Genomic DNA, 21,720 nt, shown 5'->3' with positions numbered 1-21,720 from the left:
AGGAGGAGAGCTTCAAGAGGATCCTGAGTGAATTATGGCTTCCACAGGGCTGAAAGTTCAATGTAGGTCTCATTTAGTTCAAGAGATTTACCTATCCATTTTGACAGTCTGTAGTAAACTTCATTAGCAAAAAAAGAAAAAAAAAAAAAGCCAGTTCTGCAGTATGTTAGAGAACTGAAGTTAATATTTTAACTATAAATAATAAAACGGTATTTTCAGACAACTGAGAATGTGAAGGAAAAGATGAAATTCCAAATTCTGCACAAAGGGCTTGAGATACAGAAGTACAGTTTCACATGGCAGAAGCTGAGGGGGATGAGATGTTTGCACAACTCTTGCTCAACTCTTTGAAAGGGCAGATAACAACAGGACAAGCGGAAATGGTTTGAAGTTGAGGGAGGGGAGATTTAGGTTGGATGTCAGGGGGAAGTTCTTTACAGAGAGAGTGGTGAGGTGCTGGAACAGCTGCCCAGAGAGGCTGTGGATGCCCCGTCCATCCCTGGAGGTGTTCAAGGCCGCATTGGATGGGGCCCTGGGCAGCCTGGGCTGCTATTAAATGGGAGGTTGGTGGCCCTGCGTGTGGCAGGGGGTTGGAGCTTCATGATCCTTGAGGTCCCTTCCAACCCTGGCCATTCTGTGATTCTAAAAGACCCTATTAACAACAATAAGCTTTTATTTCGGCCTTTAAGATGCAGTTATGATGGGCAGTGTTAATTTTACATGATCTTTGGCAAAGTTTGTTTTAAACTTTATTATTTTTTATTTCAGAGACAGTTCCTGAATGGTGCAGTTTCTTTATACCAGTTTACCTTTTAAGATGATTTCCTACTCTCCTAGGTAAGATGAACCCACAAGTTTTTGTGTTGGGCTTGCGGAGGTCATTTGTGAACACAGTTCATATATATTTCTGTGGAAGCTTTTAAGTTAATATTCTTCTTATATGTTTATAACCAACATATTTTTGAACTGCAGAGCATTTAAAAAGATGATTTTTTTTCTCCTTGGTGCAGTTTCAGGTGGTTTTCTCCCCCTCTCCCCTAGTTAATAGTTCTTCCATCAACTCTACTTATGCACTCATGAGTAGCACCCATTTTGAGAGAAGTGCCTTACACCAAGTGAACAGCCTGTGAGCAGAAGTACAAAAATTGAAGCTTGGAGCTGGAACAAATCATGCAATAGCAACTGCACACTGATGAGTGGGCACAGCCTTTGAAAACATGAGGGACAAGTAAGTCTTTGAAAGTGTGCCAGTTCGTGTCTGATGTATCAAGTACTAAATGTGCATTGCTGGAGGAGAACCGATTTTTAGATGTTGCTTCAAGACATCATAGATTTTCAGAAGCAGGACAGCTTGACTTGCATCTTGTTAGTTTATTCACATACCAAATGCATTAGTTATTTTCTGATACATTACAGCAGTGTAGGCAAAATGGTTTCTAATTCGATGCAGTCTCTAGACATATCTAAATAGTAATTTCTCCAGGCAGCAGAGATTTATTTTTCTGTCAGCATTTCTTGGAATCACAAAACTCAAAAGTCCTGCAATGATTTTTTTTTTCTTTTTAAAGGAATGATGGTAAATGAGAAGTATAATTATTGTTTTTCCTTTTTTTTTTCTTTTTATTCTGTCTGTACCTACTAGGGTTTTCAAAGAATAGGACCGTTAAATGTCTGTCAAAGAAGTGAAATAGTACCCTTAGACATGGGGTATTGTCAATTTCTTTTGCATGAGTTGGGTTGTTGGCCACATCAGGTTTTTTAGAGGCTGAGATGCTGTAAAAAGTAGTATGTGTGCATATACAATGTACATGTCATGTATGTGTATAATATACTTGTGTATGCACACACACATTCCTTGAAATTCTGAGGAGCATCCAGAAATGTGTGTTACACATGTATAGAAAGTAATAAATATATTTTTAAATAGGAGATGATATTTGCTCCTTTTCTTGACAAGGAGGTCACTAAGAGTGAAAAATGCTTCAAAATAGTGTTTCCTTGTTGATTCTTGTAGCATTAAAATTGTCTGGAAAGACAGTACATTTTTTTTTTATTCTGAGCTGCTCTGATGCAGTGTAGAAAGGATCTGTTCACTAAATTGAGAAAGAAATAACTGGAATAAGCTTTGGAAGTAAAAAATGGGACAGCTCAGTTAAGTGCGGCTGTCAATAACTGCCACAAACTGTAAGGAGTACAAATCTCTAGAAAAATTAGTTGGTTTTGTGTTTGTTGTTGTTTTTTTTTTTTTTTTTTTTTAATTTTGAAAAGTCTCAGGCCTATTTTAAGGGCATATTTGTCAATTATCCAATTCTGTTTAACCGTGTCCCATAGAAGTACCATTTATCAGAAAGAAAGACCTCTGTGTGCTGCAGTTGCACAACTGGTAACTGATTTCTACTGGCTGAGGATTAAGTATGTTAAATTTCCTCATAATTAGTGATACGGAATTAATTTATACACAGGCATTTCTTGCAACCATCCTACAGACCAAGTCCCTCCTTTTGGGAGCAATGTTGAGGGATGCTACTATGATAGATAACACTGTCATGTGTATATTGAGAAGGGGGACATAAGTCATGTTACTGTATATGCATATAAGCCAGATTGAGTTTCATTTTCAGTCCCAGCTGTCTGTACAGAGCCTCAGGAAGCGGGTAGTTGACTGAATAACTGATGGGATAAATTTTCTTTAGGTACTAAAATAGCTACTATTTTGATTGGTCTCAGAAATGGTTCCTCTAGCTAAGCTAAAGCTATATTGGAATATATTGGAATGCACTGTGGTTCCCTTAGCTAAGCTGAAGCTATATTGGAATGCACTATAACCATTTTAGTGATCAGATTTTATTTTTCTGTAGTCTTTGAGGGTTTGTTTTTGTGGTTCTGTTGTTCTGTCGTTCTGGGATGTGATGAATTCTCAAGTCGGAGTTCTGAAAAAGCCTTTTATTTCATTTATCCTGAAATACTAAGTTCAAAGAATATTGTTTTCTTTTTTTGATTCTGACATTCTTTTTCTCCAATTTCTGAGGCTCCTGGGATACATCAGTGCATTAATTCATTCAGTGTGCTAGAGTAAAGTCTCATCAGCAAACTAATTCTTATAGTCAATGAATGTACTGAAAGAACTTTCTACTGCTGTGCCTCAGAACTTTGTTCTGCATTGCACTGTACCTGAGCAGCATCCCTTGTGTGGATACAGCATACGAGAGCTAAAGATAGTAGTAGAATGAAAGCATGACTAAATAAAATTAAATACAATACTAACTGCATGCTAAATACCAAATTGAATGAAATTTACATGAAGGAATGTACTTATTGGTGACTTAAAACTTTTTCTGACCTTGATTAAAATGTAAAGAAACCAGAAGTTAACAAGAGACATAGAAGTTCAAAAAACTTTTTTGATGATTTATTATGTTATCACTTTATCACACCTCTTTATTGCCATGTTCTAACAGATTCTGGTTGGCTAATGTAGAAGAACACGAGTGCATGCTCAACAGAAAACCACAACAGATTTATTGAGATTGCTTTCATAAGGACTGTTGGGGCAGTACACATAGACATTTTAGTGAAGAGTGTTAACTTTTTACAGCTATTTCACTGAAAAATATTCAGACAGAAAGTAAATAGACTATGTAAGAAAATCGAGCTCCATAAAAAAAGAAAAAGTAAAATAAAATCAGTCTCTCCAGCAACATAATATTTTATGGTCTGCTCTTTTAATATTATAAATGTACCAACATTAAATATTTATGGCTCAGGTGTTTAAAATAATCCCCTTGCTTTGCCTGTCAGCTTGCTGAACTCTATGGTCAAGGCAGAGACTCTTTGGTTTTACGTCCCTCTTGATTATTTGTCCTAGCTGAGTGATAAAAGAACAAATTACAGCATGCATGAAATCCAGCTCTATTTACAGTACAAATCTGGGGATCTGAAGGCTGGCAATATAGTTTGCAGTGATTTAAAAAATGGAGAGGAAATAATTTTTTTCTTTCATGAGTGTAAATAAATCCAGCCTGTCAACAGCCACCTCTTACTGATTTTTATGTTAACCTTTTTATAGAAAAATCTTTTTTTTTCTCTTATTACCGGGTTGTACATGGGGTTGCATGTTTTTTATTTCTTCCATCACATTTTGTTGCTGTAGTTTTTACAGTCCCCTACCATGCAGTGCCACCAAGGACACTGAAGTCAATAAGCACTGAAAAAAAAAATAAAAGCACAAGCAAAAAACAAAGCCAGCAATAAGAAAACAAAAACCCCACTTTCCTTAGGAAAAAAAAAACAAACTGTTTACTTGTCTGTCGATCTATCTATACATACAAAGGTGTACTTGTATATATCTGAACACAATTGGTTCTCTTTGTTGCATTTTTGACCCTTCCACTCTGTACCCTACCCATACCTTCCAGGCATGCTTACTGAAGACTGCAGTAACTGCCATATTTTGGCATTTTTGTAAATGTAATGATTGCAGTTGTAGATCAAGAAGAAACCACGGGCTACTACTGGCTGTTCCCTGATGGCTTTTTATGCTTTCTGTTCCTATTACTGGTCATCCAAACAAACGAAAGCTTTTGAAACTATGTGGAGAACAGAATTGCTTGAAAACCAAGTGTTTTGTTTCCGAGAACTCTTCGGTTAGAAAGAAGAAATATTGCAATCTCAGAATTCATAATGGCATTCTGATTGGAGAAACCTGCGAAGAAAGCAAGCCAAGAGAAGAGCTTACAACTCGCTCTCTTTTTTCCCTTTTTCTCTCACTCTCCCCCTTTTTCAACTGTGGCTGTAACAACTGAGTAGTATCACAAAAAGCTCGGTTATAATGGTTATCTGGTTTTGCTGTCTCAGACACCATCTACGTACGAAGTTGAATCAGAGATCTGAAATATGTAATTCCATTACCTTTATTTTATACTACACTGTCTGTACTTTTCTGGTATTTGAGTTCTTTTTTTTTGTCTGCTATCTCTAGTACTTTTCACATATATTGTTTTTTATGTTTCTATTCTTCAAGCACTCAACATTCATCTTGTTAGAAAGAGCCAATTGTGGGATAGCACTGATCATTCCCAGAACAGCCGATGACATGAGAAACAGGTCAGTTAAATGCTAATGTTGTGGGGTAGAACGTGAAATTTCTCATCTTCCAAGCTCAGGATTGCAAAGTTACTTGTGACATTATATGAAGTTGTGCTTGAATGAAAGGTCCATTCACTCTGTGATTGAAAACGTCATATTCAATCTAAGCTAATGTTCCTTCTACTGTTTGAGCCATAAGTGGAAAACGTTAGAAACAGTGGGACCCAGCTGGATCTCTTTTCTCATTTATGCCAATAATGCTGCATGCAGGTCAAGGAAGCTTGTGTTCTTTCAAAACACGCAAACCATTTATAACAAGACAGATTGCTCTTCCTCAGTATTTTAGCATCTTCATAAGTGGAACAATTGCAGTTTCAGATTAAGAAGAAAATACGGGTAGGGCAGCTGTCTTGTTTGTGCATAATTAGATTTTTATGCATGCTGTTCATATAAATGTGAACAACCATTCATTTCTTAGAGAAACGAACAGAATGCATTAAATACTATGTGTCTGGCTTAAGGTTGCAGAAATATGCTATATTAGCAAGCCTGGTGTTGCTTCTTTTATCTGTAGCTCTTAGAACAGCTGCACAGGTTATTTCTGACTTAGTTGACATGTTTATGAATCAGATGTGGTGTCTGTGCCCCATTTATCTATCTATCTACACGCCTATCTGTTTGTTTATTTATTTATTAAGCCATTGCTGTCTTCGTTCAGTGTTCACTAGTCCCTCCAACACATTCACATTTGACTGTAAAAAGACAAAGTTATAATGATTTACAGAATGTGAAAATTCTTCATATTGAAAGTGTTTTACTGTAGGAAGAGAAAAATCTTATTTGACGCTTTGCTGTTACTTGAATTCAGAAATCACATGTAAAACCAATGTTTATGCAGATTTACTCTTTCATAAACATATTCTTTAATGTCTTCATTACTTACTATTCCAAGATTTTTATTCCTAACCTTTTTATAGACATTAAATATTCAAAGAAGAATAAATGTTACTTGAAGGAACTAGAATTGTTTTGGCACAGTTCAGTAGCTTCACATTTGTAATATGGGGAAACAGATGAAAACTCCGCATCACTACATCCCACTTTTACTTGAATCATGCAGTTCAAAATTAAATGTTCGACTGCTGTAACAATTTCCAGACATCTTAGACATTATACCTAATATATTCTCACAGAAAAGAACACAGTGGTATAGTATCTCTAAACTTTAGCAGCCCGAAATATTGCTATTTTATAGTATTTTCTTGGCACATTTGTTTCTTTTTCATGTTTTCTTAAGTTTTTGTAAGAGGTTAAAAGCCTTCATAGATTTCTGCTTTCCCTTTCCTTTTGTCTTTTAAATAAGTTACTGCTGGCTGAATCATCTCTTATTTGGCAGTAGCCAGTATTAGGAAAAAAAAAAGAGGGGAAAAAAAGAGCTGTGGTGGTGGGCTGGATATTTCACTACATTATTGGCCTAATGAGGTCAGACCTGTGAATATTTAGGGTCAGATTGCTAAAATGCACTTAGCACTTTTCTTCTGGTCTATATTCCCCAGCTCTAGAGCAGCTGACTGCTGGTTCGTCTGCGGATGCTTGGACCTTTATTTGCTCGGAATGCTGCACTTAGGGATGGTGGAGCTTTGTAGTTCTTTTCCAGATGAATGTGGTAAGTGGAAAAACATTCACATATGTATTGCTAAGGCAGTAATAACTTTCTCTGTCAGGTGACGTGAAGCACAAATATTTGGATTAAAATAACAATTTATGTTTTATCATATCTTTATCAACTAAGGTCTTATGAAGCACAGGTGTCTACTGTCTGCGTTGCATTTTTTTTAGCCTTAATTTATAACTCATGTAACGTACAAAGGAGGAATCATATGGTTTCAAATACCAAATTGATGATATTTATTTCGGCTGTTAGCAGGTGAGAAGTAATGGTTGGTCATTTATATATTGGTACCAAAGTTATATAAGCATATGAAAGGATGGATTATCGCAGTAGCATTTACACTGCTGTTATAAATAGCCTGACATAAATTATCTCAGCAAATATTTGATTGCTCTGTTTTCATGGTTGCTAGATGACCATAATAGCTTTGAATAGAACATAATAATGCGTAACCAAAAAGTAAACAAAAGTATGAACAATTCTTTCTTCTTTGGAGAAAAAAAAAAAAATAATAAGAGAAAAGGCACCGCAACTGCAATCTTGCGCACTCCTTTTTTCATATTCGTAAATGAACAAGAGAAAAACCTTGAGAATGTATCATTTGCAATACCTATTTGAACAGCCAGTGCCATGAGTACTCCACATTAACACACTCTCAACAAAGAAGAAGCGTTGGGGCCTTTTGTTTTAATTCTGTACCTTGACCAAAGTCCATTGCTTGCTCTGAGGTCATAACAGTTCTGTTTAATTGAGACAATAGAATCAGAGGTGCACCATATTTCTCTGATTATGAAATAGTCATTTTTACACACTGAACTCTTGGGAATATCTTGCTGAATGATTTATGCTGCAGATGTGAAAGTTCAGAACTGACTCAGAGTTCTAAAAAGAAAATATAACAAGAATGTGTAGCTACTTGTTTTTAAAAGCATCTAGCACTTGCAATTTTATTTTTAATGTCTTAATGTAAAAATATTCCTATATTTCTGCAGCATAATTAAAAAAAAACCTCCTATAACCAACAGCAAGATCTAAATGAGCAATTCTTAATTGTTTTTTAGTGTGAAAACCTTTGGACTAGAATCAAAGAACATTAATCATTTTAAAAAATTCATGGCATCCTATGAAAGTGTAAATTAAATTTGCATAAATATAACTTATGTAGGTGTAAGCATATATGTTTATAATTAAAAATCAAGAATTATAACGTTCTACCATTGATGAGAATAGGATTCTGTGACTGGTAAGTATTTAGGGCTGCTGTATCTCTAAGAAACGCATGAACAGGTCAAATTAAAAAACAATCTCAGTCTCAGGTTTTAGTGCATTAGTTCTCATGTAGGTCTTGAAAATAAAATTTACCAGATCATTAGGTTCTTTTATAGGTTCTTTCCAGGTGTGCTTTCCAGGCACTCAGCATCAATTCCCTGACTCTTAAGCATGATGGCAATTTTTGCTTGTATTCAGGATGCTGACACTGTGCCAGGAAGCTTACGTTCATGAGAGCAAAGCTGTGCACTGGAGTTGTACATGTCCAGAGTGATGGTGGGTGTCCCACCCCTGGAGACATTCAAACTTAGGCTGCACAGGGCTCTGAGGAACCTGATTGAGATGTAGGTGTCCCTGTTCATTGCAGGTGAGATGGACTGCATGGCTTTTAAGGGTCCCGTTCAACTCAGTTCTGTGATTTTAAGGTAGCAGTGATTGGTGGATTTCCTCGAGATGTAGTGCCAGGTTATGGATGTGGTTATGGAAGGTTTTTTTCCCAGCAGAGCTTCCTTGGCACAATCGGAGAATATAGCATCACTGCTCATATCATGTTAAAGATTCAGCTAATTAATTCAGTTTTCCCACCAATATTTCTTCCTTATGCTTCCTCATTTAGTCTTGCTGGAAATAATATTCTGCAAGTGCATCACATTGTGCTGCTTGCTGTGGGCCTGATACTGCAGTCATCCTGATTACAGAGGAAGTAAATTGCTAAATATATCCTGTTTGTTGTAAAGTGGGGAAGGAGAGATGGAAATGCAAAAGTGGCTCCACGGAGTGTGAAGATGAGCTGCAGCCTGGGCTTATTTTGTGACAGCTGGGAACCTGTCTCTGTTGAAGGGACTATGGTCGTTCCCAGCTTCTGCATTAACCCAGCCTCTTGTTGGATGCATGGTTTGCTCTAAAGTGTCTGAGGGCTTCCATATGGCTACATGCAGAGGAAAGTCTTAAGTATGTCAAGAAATCAAATAGGATTTCAACAGTCAATTGATCTATTTGCACTTTGCTGTGATGAAAACCAAATATCTGTATAGTTAGACTTTAACCAGCATAGATATATCACAGGGAGCAGTGATAGAATTATTTCTTGCTTATTTGTGCAAGAAAACTGCTGGAAATGTTTTATGTTCTCACATATAGTGCATAGGTAACAAATACATGTACGAAGTATGTGAAAGAAGTTGAACATGTTCTTTTTTCCTCCTACCTCTTTGTCTTGGATGTGCTAAGCCTGTAAGACAGACCAAAGCTGGATTTTTTCCTCTGTGCCAGCTGAAGGATCTTACACAAATAAAACTGCAAAAACCTCCCAAAAGGAACGGGCATGAGTTGACACTGGCAAAAGTATTCAGCAATTATTTCAGCAACAGTAAGGAGTATGTGTGTTGAAAATAAGTCAGTTTGATACTGCATGGGAACTGCTGAATCACGGCCTGAACCTCTGACTGATCACCTGAGGTGAGCAATGAGCCCTGGGAGCACAGGTGAAGGCAATTCACCAGTGCTGCTGGACGGGGTGGAGCCTGGCTGCATCTCTCCTAGACCCATTTCAGATTTGGCTACCAGTAGGAAAGGATTTCTTTTGGAGATCTCTCCTTTGGAATTTCATAAGCAAGCCCAGGACAAGGGTAAGCATTCTATCTATTCTGTTTCTGGTATAATAACTTGCTTAGCCAACCTCTCTTGTTTATTTCATAATTATAACGTCTGTGTATTCATTGATTATACAGATACTCTGCTGTTTTCAGTGAAATGACCATCTTTTGTATGGTTGGAAATTTAAAGATACTGCTAAGATTTATAGAAGAAGTAGTAATGGAATAGTTATCAACCATTTATTCTCCATAATTAAAGATTTGAATAATACTTACTGCCATGTATTGCTTGCACACATTCAACTGCAAATAATGAATGACAGTGATTATATAAATTGTATTTACCCAAGCATGTGTCTGTCCTTGAAACATTTTCATGTGAGAAAGAGCCATTCAAGTGAACGAAGGAGCATCTCATTCTGGTCCTATGGTTAGACATCAAGCTTTTTGAAGCTCAGATTTTGCTCCGGATTCTCCCAAAAATTCCAGTTCAAGTCTAGCTCTGGGTTGCCAGTTTAAGCTGCCCCACTGGACTGAATAAACTCACTCTAATGAGACTCCCTCCTCCAGTTAAAATCATACTGGGTTGAAAAGGACCACAGTGCTCATCTACTTTCAACCTCCCTGCTGTGTGCAGGTCACCAACTAGCAGCCCAGGCTGCCCAGAGCCACATCCAGCCTGGCCTTGGATGCCTGCAGGGATGGGGCATCCACAGCCTCCTTGGGCAACCTGTTCCAGTGCTTCACCGCCTTCTGGGTGAAAAACTTCCTCCTAATTTCCAACTTCAACCTCCCCTGTCTCAGTGTAAGGCCATTCCCCCTTGTCCTATCACAGCCACCAAATAAATAAATGAAGTGGTGGACTTTCCAGACACCCTAATAAGCAACATTCCATAGAAATAAAGGGTTATGTGTTATGGGTTGCTAATGCTTTCCAAGGAATTCCAACATTTGCTGCTGGATTTAAAGGTGAAAGAAATTATTAAAAGCACACCTGCTATGGGTGTGAAGTGTAGGAACAATATTTTAGTTCTTCATTTAATGATGTTTTAAGTGATTTGAGAGGACTATATTTTTTTAAAGTTAGAAGTTAATGGGTGAGACATGCACAGAACTAATCTGTGGTGCATGCGCCAAAGCAGTTTCCTGGAACCCAACTCAGTAAGGTCAGTGCAGCATGTTAGGTAACAATGCATGGCATGCAAGGTTTGTATGAGAGGGGGGGAAAAAAAAAAAGCCAGTGCTTTAGTCTCATGTTTTCATCATTACATTCCTTTGTAGTTTTAGATTTTCTTTCTCCTGATGTTATACTTACATAATTTTTTTCTCAGTGAAACACCTTCACTTGATAAAATATCATGGTGTCCAGCTGCTGCTTGAGACCTTCACGTGTTAAATTATGAAAACATTTTTAGAGGTTATATTGGGAGGAAATATGTGCAATAGTTTTCATAAGCAGATTAGAAATTTGAAGTAATACTTTTTCTGTGCAAAATGTCAGCTGACACATACATGCACACATACGTATCTCTGCATTCATGTAAGATGCTTTTTATCAGTATCTTTATCAGTATTTATCAGTATCAGATGCTTTTATCAGTATAATCACACCCAGTGCAACCAAATGTATTTGCTGGATCTTATTATAAATTACAAAATAAGGCTTCCTTGTTACAGGATATTTAGAGTGTGTGCGTGAGCAGTGAGGGTTTGCTTTGTATTCCCATCACTTAATCTCTTAGCATTAGGGAAGTTTGTATTCCCATCACTTAATCTCTTAGCATTAGGGAAGTCGTTTTTAATTTTTTTTGCATTTTTTTTCTAAGAAACATTTTGTAGTTTGCAGCTAAAAGGATATATTTTTTTTCTCCTCCCCTCCCCATTAAAACTGTGCAAAGCTTGTATTTCTTTATGTAATTGAAGGTCATTGTGGCTGCATAATGGCTGCACTTGAAGAGCTTGTGCTATACATGAAAGGACAAGCATAGTGCTATGCATGTGGCTTCTAAAGTACATTTAAGTTAATAAGAGCCTCACAGTGTAGCTGGAATTAGAGCACAAAGTGGAAAAAAAACAACCAACAACAGAAAGAGAGAGAAGCATGTGCCGAGGAAGGAGAGACCCTGCATTTTAAGAAGTGGTTTCTAAAATAATTCCTCTAGCTGTTTGTAAGCACTGCATAGCTGCTTGTCCATTGGGAGCAGTGGGTGCAGACTGCTTTGCAAGGTGAGGGGAGCAGTGAGAGGACGTTGACAGGAAGGCAGGATGTTCTGCCTGAAGTCTAGATGTTTTTTCTTATTATTCTTTACAGTAGTTATGAATGAGAGAATAATCTGACTGCAGATGCTTGTAAAGACTACAGGAGTTGTATTTAAATTGTTTTCTTGTGAAGTTCTGGTGTTTTTTTTTTTTATTTTAAGACTTCTGTTCTTGCTGGTGATGCTTTGTGCTACAAACACAAGTGCGTTCAAGCAAAACTGATCACACCAGAGATCACACACACTTGAAAACAGACAGTATGAACAGACAGTAATTGTGTTTGGTGAAGTCACTTATTACTTAAAGAAAACTCATCAACTTTAAAAAATCGGAGTTGGACGCATGACCTGCACATCTGGGTTTTTTGGAAAAAAAAAAAAAAAAAAAAAATTATCAGCAAATCCAATAATTATGGAACTTCATGGTTGTAATTTGGAAAATCCTGCTTGTTATCACAGAGTGGTTTGAGTTGGAAGGGACCTCAAAGCTCACCCAGTCCCAACACCTACTATGGGCAGGACTGCCTACACCAGCTTAGCTGCCCTGGGCCCCATCCAGCGTGGCCTTGAGCACCTCCAGGGATGTAGGCTTCTCTGGGCAGCTGTGCCAATGCTCACTACCCCTTTATTTTCAAGTTAAAAATGAAATAAAAAATATCCAGACAGTAAAAAGATCGTCTTCCTTTTAAGCCTTCAGATTAATAAACCACAGAGAAATCACTTTACTTTTGCAAAGAGTCTCATGGGAATACTTCCTATGAGAAATCTCCGAAGGTAAAAAGCTTTTCTGTTTGTTTCCAGTTGGAAAAGAGTGGTTATAAAACGCAGTGGATCTATCTATTCTCTAGCCAGCAATTGCCAACAGACCAACAAGTAAATCAGGCTCAAAATTTCTATCTGTTAAATGTGGTAAATTTAGCCATACGACTGGATTTGTTAGTGAATGTTTTCTCTTCGTCGGTACTATGCTCAACATGAATATTTTTCTAAGATGTATTATTGTTTATTATTTGCCAGTACTTATATTGTTATATAGCCACAAAAAAATAAAAAGGGAGCTGCACAGCAAATTCATAATTCTGTTTCCACAGAACCACAATGTTTTTAGGGGACTGACTATTCAAATAAACACCCAAGCTATATCACTGGAGGAATTTTCCTATATTAACAACATCCTTGCTTTCTGATGATATTTATTTGCTGTGTAAACTGTTTTTTTTTCTAGTTGGCTTTCTTTTTTTCTTTTTTTTTTTTTTTTAATTTTAAATTCTGCTTCCTTCTTTTCTTTTTTTCCCCCTCCCCAGTGGCTCTCTAGAGTTATAGTATCTCTCTACATTCCTACTTAATTCTTGGCTACTGCCAGAAAACATAGCTCATAGAACATAGTGATTATATAAGTGAGTTATTTCTAATCCAGTCTCAGGACTGCTTGATGTTTTGTTAATGACCAACATCAGGAACACAGCAGTGTTCATTGAGTAGTCTAGGTTTAAGAACAGTTTGATGTTTGGAAACCCTAGGCAGATGTGAGGAGAAAAAGGAGGACACAAGGACACGGTAATGAGTTGCTAGAAACTCAGAATGTGTGAATATTTATCTTGAGCTTATCTGAGTGTGCTTTTGTACTTAAAAATACAGCATCTTTATACTCTGATATTTTCAGAGTTCTATAAACTTCCAAATGTTGTTATTATTATTACTACTCCCCCCCCCCCCCACTTCAAGAGTGAGCAATGGATCTTGATTTTTTTGCTCTACAATGTGATCATGTTGATCCACCTCAGATTTGGGCTATTCCTGCTTCCTCTGTTCTGGATGAGCTCCTCCAACTAAGACTCTACCAGGCTTTTATTTTGTGTCTTCTACAGTCTCCTCTTCTTGTCCCATCATGTATTGTTTTCTGAAACCTACTCTATGCATTTCTATGTCAGATTCCTGGGCGTACAGCTCGTAAGTACTGTGGCTTTCTTGCCATACAAAGACCACTCACTGAAGTGGCTTACTTCTAGAGAATTCAACATTACCTCTCTCTTCCCATCACGTACCTAAAAACAGCTGTACGTTTGGGTCAGTCAGTTCAGAGGTCTCTCTACTCCAGTCATTGACCAGATGCTCTTTAACAACTGTGTGGTAGCAGTGATGTTGGAATGGCTAATGTCTTGTAGATGTATGCACTTGCACAGATTTCTTAGAAGATGTAAAGGGTAAAAGGCTCTGTATCTTAAGCCCTCAGCAGATAACTGGAGCACAGAAGAGACACGCTCATGTGGCATATATTTTTTCTGATTGCTGAGTCATTTGTAACCCTGACAAGCTGGTAGGTTCATGATCAGGTATTATATTTTATGAGTATCTACTTCTGTCAGTCCAGAAGAATGTAAGTCACCTTTGTAAGTATAGTTCTTTTGATATCAGCTGCAAACATAAACGCTCTCTAGGTCTGCGCATCATCTATGTGATATCCTAGGAGTTACTATTTCTTTTTATTCTGTATCTTTTATTCATCATACAAAAATATTGAAGGATAAAAAAACCCCATCTGTATGGGAACTGCTGAATCAGGGTCTGAACCTCTGATTGACCACCTGAGGTGAGCAATGAATCAGCCCTGGCAGCACAGGTGAAGGCAATTCACCTGCCCTGCTGAAAGGAGTGGAGCCTGGCTGCACCTCTCCCAGACCCATTTAAGAGCTGACCACCAGTGGGGAAGGATCTCTTCTGGACATCCACTCCTCTGGAGTTTCATAAGCCCAGGATACGGGTAAGCATCCTATCTTTTCTTCTTTGGAGTAATAACTGCGCAGCCGAGCTCTCTGGTACAGATATAGCTGTAACATGTGTACATTCATTGATTGTACACCCATAGTACTCAGAATGAGAGGCTATTATTTAGTGTTACTCAAAACTTTTCAGTATGTGGGATTCCGAAGGACCTTAGCTTGTAGCCAGAAGTACACTGAAATATATGTGCTTTTGGGGCAAAGTGCCCTTCGTCAGCAGTAGCTGCATCAGAGAAGCTGAATACATTGTGTAATAAGAAATGAAGCCTCTGCATCCAACCAGACATACAAAACCAGGTAATTACCCAGCTAGATTTTGACCAAGGTTACTGGTCACAGTAACTTTAAGGTTTTGAAGGAGTAGTGATGGAGCAAATTAGATTCATGATCCCTAAAGGAAAAAAAAAAAAAGAAAGCTACACTCAAAAATATTTTTAATTTCATTATAGACTTCAATTCAGCATTTCCTTGGAGACTTACAGCCATCGTATCTAAGGTCTGAACACGTCAGAATATGGAAAATAATCTGCCTTGTTGCTGCAGCAGGATGTAAGCGTTTTGTCAATTACATGTTCCTGGAAAGGGTGAAAAGATTGTAATTAAAGAGAAAAAGAAGCTCTTGATTGCCTCTCAAAGCACCAAGAGTAAAAAATGCCTCTTGAAAGCATTTAAAGGCTAAGTGTTAATGTGTTAAGGGACCATTCATTTTTAATTAGGTTTATAACATATGGGATGCTGTGTATCAGACATCGCTGAGTCCTAAGTGCTAATAATTAGGGTTTATATTTACAGAAGGCGTAGTGAGGAAGAGGCAGCTCAGTTTGTATTTACAGAGTCTGGCTTTTGTTTCCTCAGCTACTGGTTCCATCCAGATTTTACATCTTCCATTTACTAATTGATATAATAATCTGTATTCCAAATACAATGGTGAGGTTTCAGAATAATATTTCCACATTTCCAAACTGCTTCTGCTTACTCTAAGGACATACCATATGCAACTGTGAAACAGAAAAATGCATAAATTTTGCTTACCAGGTTGCATCACAACTGTTGTTGTTTGGAAACTCGGGTATTAATGCAAAATTTGTATCAGAATCTTTTTGAGACACAGTTTATGACACACAGATGTAGTATTATCTATATAATATATCTATATATATATAATATATCTAATCTATATATTAGTTCCTTGTGAGGTTTTATCCATTGATTCTTAACTAAAGAAAGTATCTGATTTTCTTTGCTAATGCAATTTTTATAGAGAATCAACGTAGTTCCTTGCTCTTAGCTACTGTCTGGGAACAAATAATTACTTAAGAAAGCCTTGTCTCCAGGATGATATATAAGAGCCATTAAAGGCTGCTAATGAGAAAAGGATGAAGAAAGAAAAGTGTATTTCTGCAACTGGAGAACTTTGGAGAACAGGTCAGTTACCAGAGAATGGCAGAATGACAGTCCAGGTTGGCAGGGGATGTGCTCTATCCTTGGCATGCTCAGAGTCAGCCATTTTGAAAGTAAAGGCAACGCACCTCCCTAGCAAGCCTTGAAGATGAGATGGAGGCAGAAGCAGCAGATGTGTGTTGGGATTGTGAAGGAGAATTCTCCTGCCACGTTTCATGGCATAAATCAGGGGACCAGAATTGAGCTGATTTGAATCACTTTCAAACGTTTCACTGGAAGAAAATCTAAAATATGTTTATAAAATATGTTCGCTTCTTCAGTATTAAAAGCAAACTAGCAAACGCAAAAAGCCTTGCTAGGATTAATGACAAAAATTATTCTCTAACTGCATACTTGTCCTCTCGGTTTATTTCTGTCCCTATTCGGTAGAATCATTTCCCTTTATGGGCATGCATGGACATCTTGCATTTGGCAAAACTGAGATTCTGGAGAGTACTGCTAATCCTGTTATCTGGGCTTGTGCAAGAATGTGGCCTCCAAGTCCACAACTGGAACAAATATTTCAGATATCCTTCCCTTCTTGTATGAAACCTGATTTATGAATTGCTTACTGTATCCAAGCTCCTTGTTTTTGAAATAAGGTCAGAGAGGCATTTCTGAGATACCAAGCTTCTATATTCATTCTGTAAATAAATATAAGATGATTTTAAAAAATAAAAATATTTCAAAAAATGAGGCTACTTCACAGATGTAAAATACTTCAAAGTGAGATCTAAGCAATAGATTTTCCTCAAATGCCACACGAAGGACTGACCTGTGTTTCGTTATAAATCTTTGTGATAGAATTTATCAATGGAAGAGGTATGATAACAGACTTTGTCAGCTATTGCTTAAGCATTTTGAAGTTCAAAATATACCTGTTCTAATTCTTAGTAAAAATAACCATATAACCAGCATATATTTATAAGATAACACTGATTCTAGTCATTTCAAGTAAGGAGTGTAGAAGGGTTTGAAAATGAACCCATTTTTCTTACTCTGTAAAGCATCCTTGTCTTAACAATGATAATCTAGTAACAAAAATGCATAAGAGGGATGATTTTTCTTTTGCAATGTCAAGCTGTACTATTTAATACAATAACTTTTGACTTCTTAAATCAATAACGCATTCTGATCAGCAAATTTTTAAAGCAAACTAGTGATAATGTCATGTTTATTTAATTTCAGTCATTAATATTCAGAGATGAAGTAGACTATACTCAATATCATTTGTATAGGATCTCCTAACAGGGTTCAGTTATTTCTTGAATATCTTTTTCTGTTGCTTTCAGTATATGTAGCAGTTCCTCCTTTAAGGAACTAAGTTCTTTGCAGAGAGAGTGGTGAGGTGCTGGAACAGCTGCCCAGAGAGGCTGTGGATGCCCCGTCCATCCCTGGAGGTGTTCAAGGCCAGGCTGGATGGGGCCCTGGGCAGCCTGGGCTGGTATTAAATGGGGAGGTTGGTGGCCCTGCGTGTGGCAGAGGGTTGGAGCTTCATGATCCTTGAGGTCCCTTCCAACCCTGGCCATTCTGTGATTCTGTGTGATTCTTTCTGACTGATTAATATAGAAAAATTTGACACTCAATGCAGAGGGCTCTGTGACTGAGTCAAATCGATTCCTCAAGATCTATGTGGTTGTGAGCTAAGAATAAGCGTCCTGTTTCTTAATTGCATCATAGCATTTGGGGGAACCTTTTCAGAATTTGCCCATTTTATCACCAGGTGTAAAAAAAAAGACAGTTCTGTTTAATGGTAATATCAAAGTCCAAACATCTCAAAAATGTTGGTTTCCTAAAGCTGAATGCGTTATGCCAAGATTAACAATAACAAAAGGAAGCTAAAACCGTAATACATACTGTGCCAAGTCCAGAATGTTCACTGTTACATAAGTGAAATTCTCAACAACTGCATTAAGTTTTTCCCTTGTGAGAGGAGACAACAAATTTGAACTGTGCTACTGGTGTCTCGATAAAATGGTGCAGTTATTGCCCTTCTGTTTGTCTGTTTTGCAAATAAGCTGAAACTGCCAGATTGCGTTCCCCTCTCCTGCTCTGCCGTTCTCCCCCTTTTCCCCTTCCCCTTTTGTTCCTTCTGTCTCTGCCAGTAGAAAAATCAAGTAGCTGTAAATACTAAAACCATTCATATCAAACACGAGATAGCAAAGTCTGCAGTGTTCACTGCAACAGTTAGAAGGACCTATCAAGAATGTTTTTGTTATGCAGAGAAGGCAGGCACCTGAGCATCATGCTCCATGCTGTTATTGCTCCTGGTGCAGCCAGTGATCTGGCTCCCTGTAGCTGCTGCAATACATACTACTCCTTTGTGCCACCTCCCAGTGACAGCAGGCTCACACTGGATTTTCTCAGTCCAAAATGAATCTCTATTCCCAAACAGCCAAAATTACTAGAGCAGAAAGTGATTAAATTCTGCTTGGTGTTCTGCAGTGTGGCTGGAGCATCAAGAGGACACTGAGGACAGAAATTAGATGTATATTTGCAATATGACAGTGCGTTCCCGTGCTGCTGACCCAGTTCCTCCTGGCAGCAGTTCAGCTAAACTCACTTAGGCAGATGAATTTGGAGATGCCCTTGCTGTATGTGCTTAACCTCTGCTGGCTCTAGGCTGAATAGAGATGGTGTGAGTGAGGAGGGGGTAAATGCACTATTGCTGGGGCAGTATTGTGTATTTATAAGACAAACTTCCTTATCCTTCCTGGAAAAATCTATAAATGCTGTTCACTGAGACTGAACTGAAATGGTTTACAGAAGCATCTTCAGTTTGCCTTTTTTTTTTTTAAATTAAATGCATGTTTCTCTAGGGACAGCCTGTCTGCTATCCCTTGAGCTTTTTGTTTTCCTTGTTTAGTTCTTTCATCTTTGTTGGTTTTTTTTTTTGTTTCCCTGTTTCTGTCTGGAGAACTGCACAGGAGCCCCAGTGTGGGTGGTTTTGCAGCATGGGCTGGGGGTGTTCCTTGCTGCCAGTTCATCTTTTTATTCTGGGAGCTCTATGTTCCTGGTTTCACTCTTTAGCCTGCTGTTGTTGTTAAGACAAATCTTTCCAGGAATATCTGTAAAGTTTCTGCTTTAAAACTGTCCTGATGCTGGAAATAGCAGTTCCTAGGCACCTCTGTGGGGATGAGATTGCAGTCGCAGGGTCAGTGCTTCCACTATGTATCAGCTGTTATAGTGACTGGCTTCTACCTGAAATGTGCACTGCCTGCCTTTTGCAAAGTGGTGGCAGAGCACAAGATCACGGGTTTGTCTGTTGTTGTTTTCCAGTTTTCTAATTGCAATTATCAAATCTCCTCCCCTACTCTTTCTTAGTTTTGCACTGTAAAAAATATTGGAGGGTTTTGGTTTCTTTTTGTTTGCAGATAGTAATTGTTCGTTCATTCTATTTGTTTTCTGAGATCCTCATTCCATGTCTTTGGGAAATTCTTCTGTAGGTCAGTGTATACATTTCCTTTACAGAGAGCATCATTAAATATCTTTTTTACTACATGGTTCCATCGAGGAGCATTTATACCGTGTGCTGGCATCTAGAGGGAATTGTGTTAATGATGGTTTGAGTGTTACTGTGGTATATCTGTACAAAGAAATCTGTTAAATTCTCCCCTAGATCCAATATTTTCATCAAAAGGAACTATTTTTTTTTCATTATGGTTTTGCTCATCATGTACGTTTCTTCAGGATTGCTTGAAGTCTCTTGCCATGGTCATCTTTCACAGTCTTTTTCTTTATTACAAAGTACTGTTCAATTAAAAAAGGAGGAAAAAAAGAGAACAGGGAGAGAGAGAAGAAAAAAATAGAATTTGCTGTCTCTTGTGGAATACTTGTTGGCAAAACAATGCCATTAAATTCAGGATACAGGAAGAACTGTAGTTTTTCAAAGAACTATTGAATATACCAAATAATAATACATACCATATTATGACTGTTTTCCTCTTGCACATATATTTAGCTCTTCCCTAAATGTGCTCCAATTAGTTTGACATTGAAGACCTTTAGCCATATATGTTTTCTTTATATTCCTATGTTATATTATGTTGTAGACAAGCTGTTTTGACCAATGTTTTGTATTCTATTTTATGGAAGATATCATTGTTTGTCATGCTCAGAACAGTTATTTCTGAATCTTTTCATTCACTCTTCACTTTTCTTCCACGTTGTTTTAAAGCAGATGCCCTTCTCAGGTTCATAGTTGCTTCACAAATAGAAATGTTAACAATTTCACTTACCAGATCTCATTACTTACACCAGCAGCCAAGGCTTCTTTGGACTGGGGTGACCTTTATCCATTAAGATTTCACGTGGCTTGCTACCTTGGCTACTGGACTGTCGAAGGAGCTCTGTTCAAAGCTATGGAACTCAGAAGTTAGCAGTCATTTAAGGAGTGGGATGTGGAGAATGCAATTTATGACCAACTGATTTTGAATTTCATGCTGTTGAAAGACAACATGCAGCAGACATGCAGTGTTACACAAATGACTTATCAAGGCTGTTGTGGGCTGATGAACAATAGAAGGACTTAGAGGCAGAAAAGCACACGATTGTTATTGTTACTTGGATCCGTGTGAAAGATTCAGTATTCCTTTATGTTCTTTCAATGAGTAACTCAGTGTATACTTAGTGGGAGGTTGATTTTATCCAACTTCAATTTTTTTTTAATACTCTGATATATGTAAGATAATTCAATACAAAATAAATATTCTATATAACTGCACAAGAGGGAAATATTCCATAATCTAATGTGAATAGAATAAAACTATTTACTTCCAAATGTTTTGGGAGAATCTGATTAGTCAATTTATTTTTATGCTAATGAGAACAAGATTAAATACTTGCCTTTATCTGGCTTTACATATGCACAGTGTACCTGTTATACTGGGGTGTGCATCACTGAATTGATTCTGTGTGACGTATATATTAGGGACTGGGCAAATCTCAAAGAGGAACTGCTTCATCAAAGGGAACACTGCAAAATTGTTGTGTTCAGACATTTTCTCAGCATCTTTTCAAGATAGGTACCACCTCTTCATCATTTCTAAAAGGAGACAAAGAAAACTGTGTTTCTCAGGAGATGAGTTTAAAGGTGAAGTGAAAAGAGAAGTAAGCTGTGAAACAGCACACACAACAGTTTTCTCCCAAAAGCTCTTTCACTGAAGCGTTTCTGTTCCCAGTTTCAGAGTGGGTAAATATGTTATTTCAATATATTCCTAACCTTGGGAAACTGGAAGACAATGAGGCAAAGTGTTTATTAAGGAGAGGCTAACTGTGTGATTTATGACATTGTCTATAACCAGAGCAGAGCTAGATTGAGTTGCCAGCCGCATCTAACTCAGAAGATATTCTTTTTATTCTTCTCTGGCGAGAGGTGTTAGCAGGCTGAAGTTTTATGGAGGTGCTGTGAAAAGGTCTCAAAATTGAAAAATGGAATCACAGTGCTGGATGTTCATTTCAGTGACTGCTCTCCTTTATTTTCATTACTGTTTTCTGAAGGAAGAATGCACGTATCTGTTATGGCTTGATGAATGAAAGATAAAGTAGCTGTTGTCACTCTCTCAGTAGCTTATTTCTCTATGAGTATTTATATATATGCTTAGTTTATGATTTCGCATTCT

This window comes from Tetrao urogallus, assembly GCF_951394365.1.
Source record: "Tetrao urogallus genome assembly, chromosome: 4".
NCBI classification, from domain to species: Eukaryota; Metazoa; Chordata; class Aves; order Galliformes; family Phasianidae; genus Tetrao; species Tetrao urogallus.
This window is presented reverse-complemented; position numbering follows the sequence as displayed.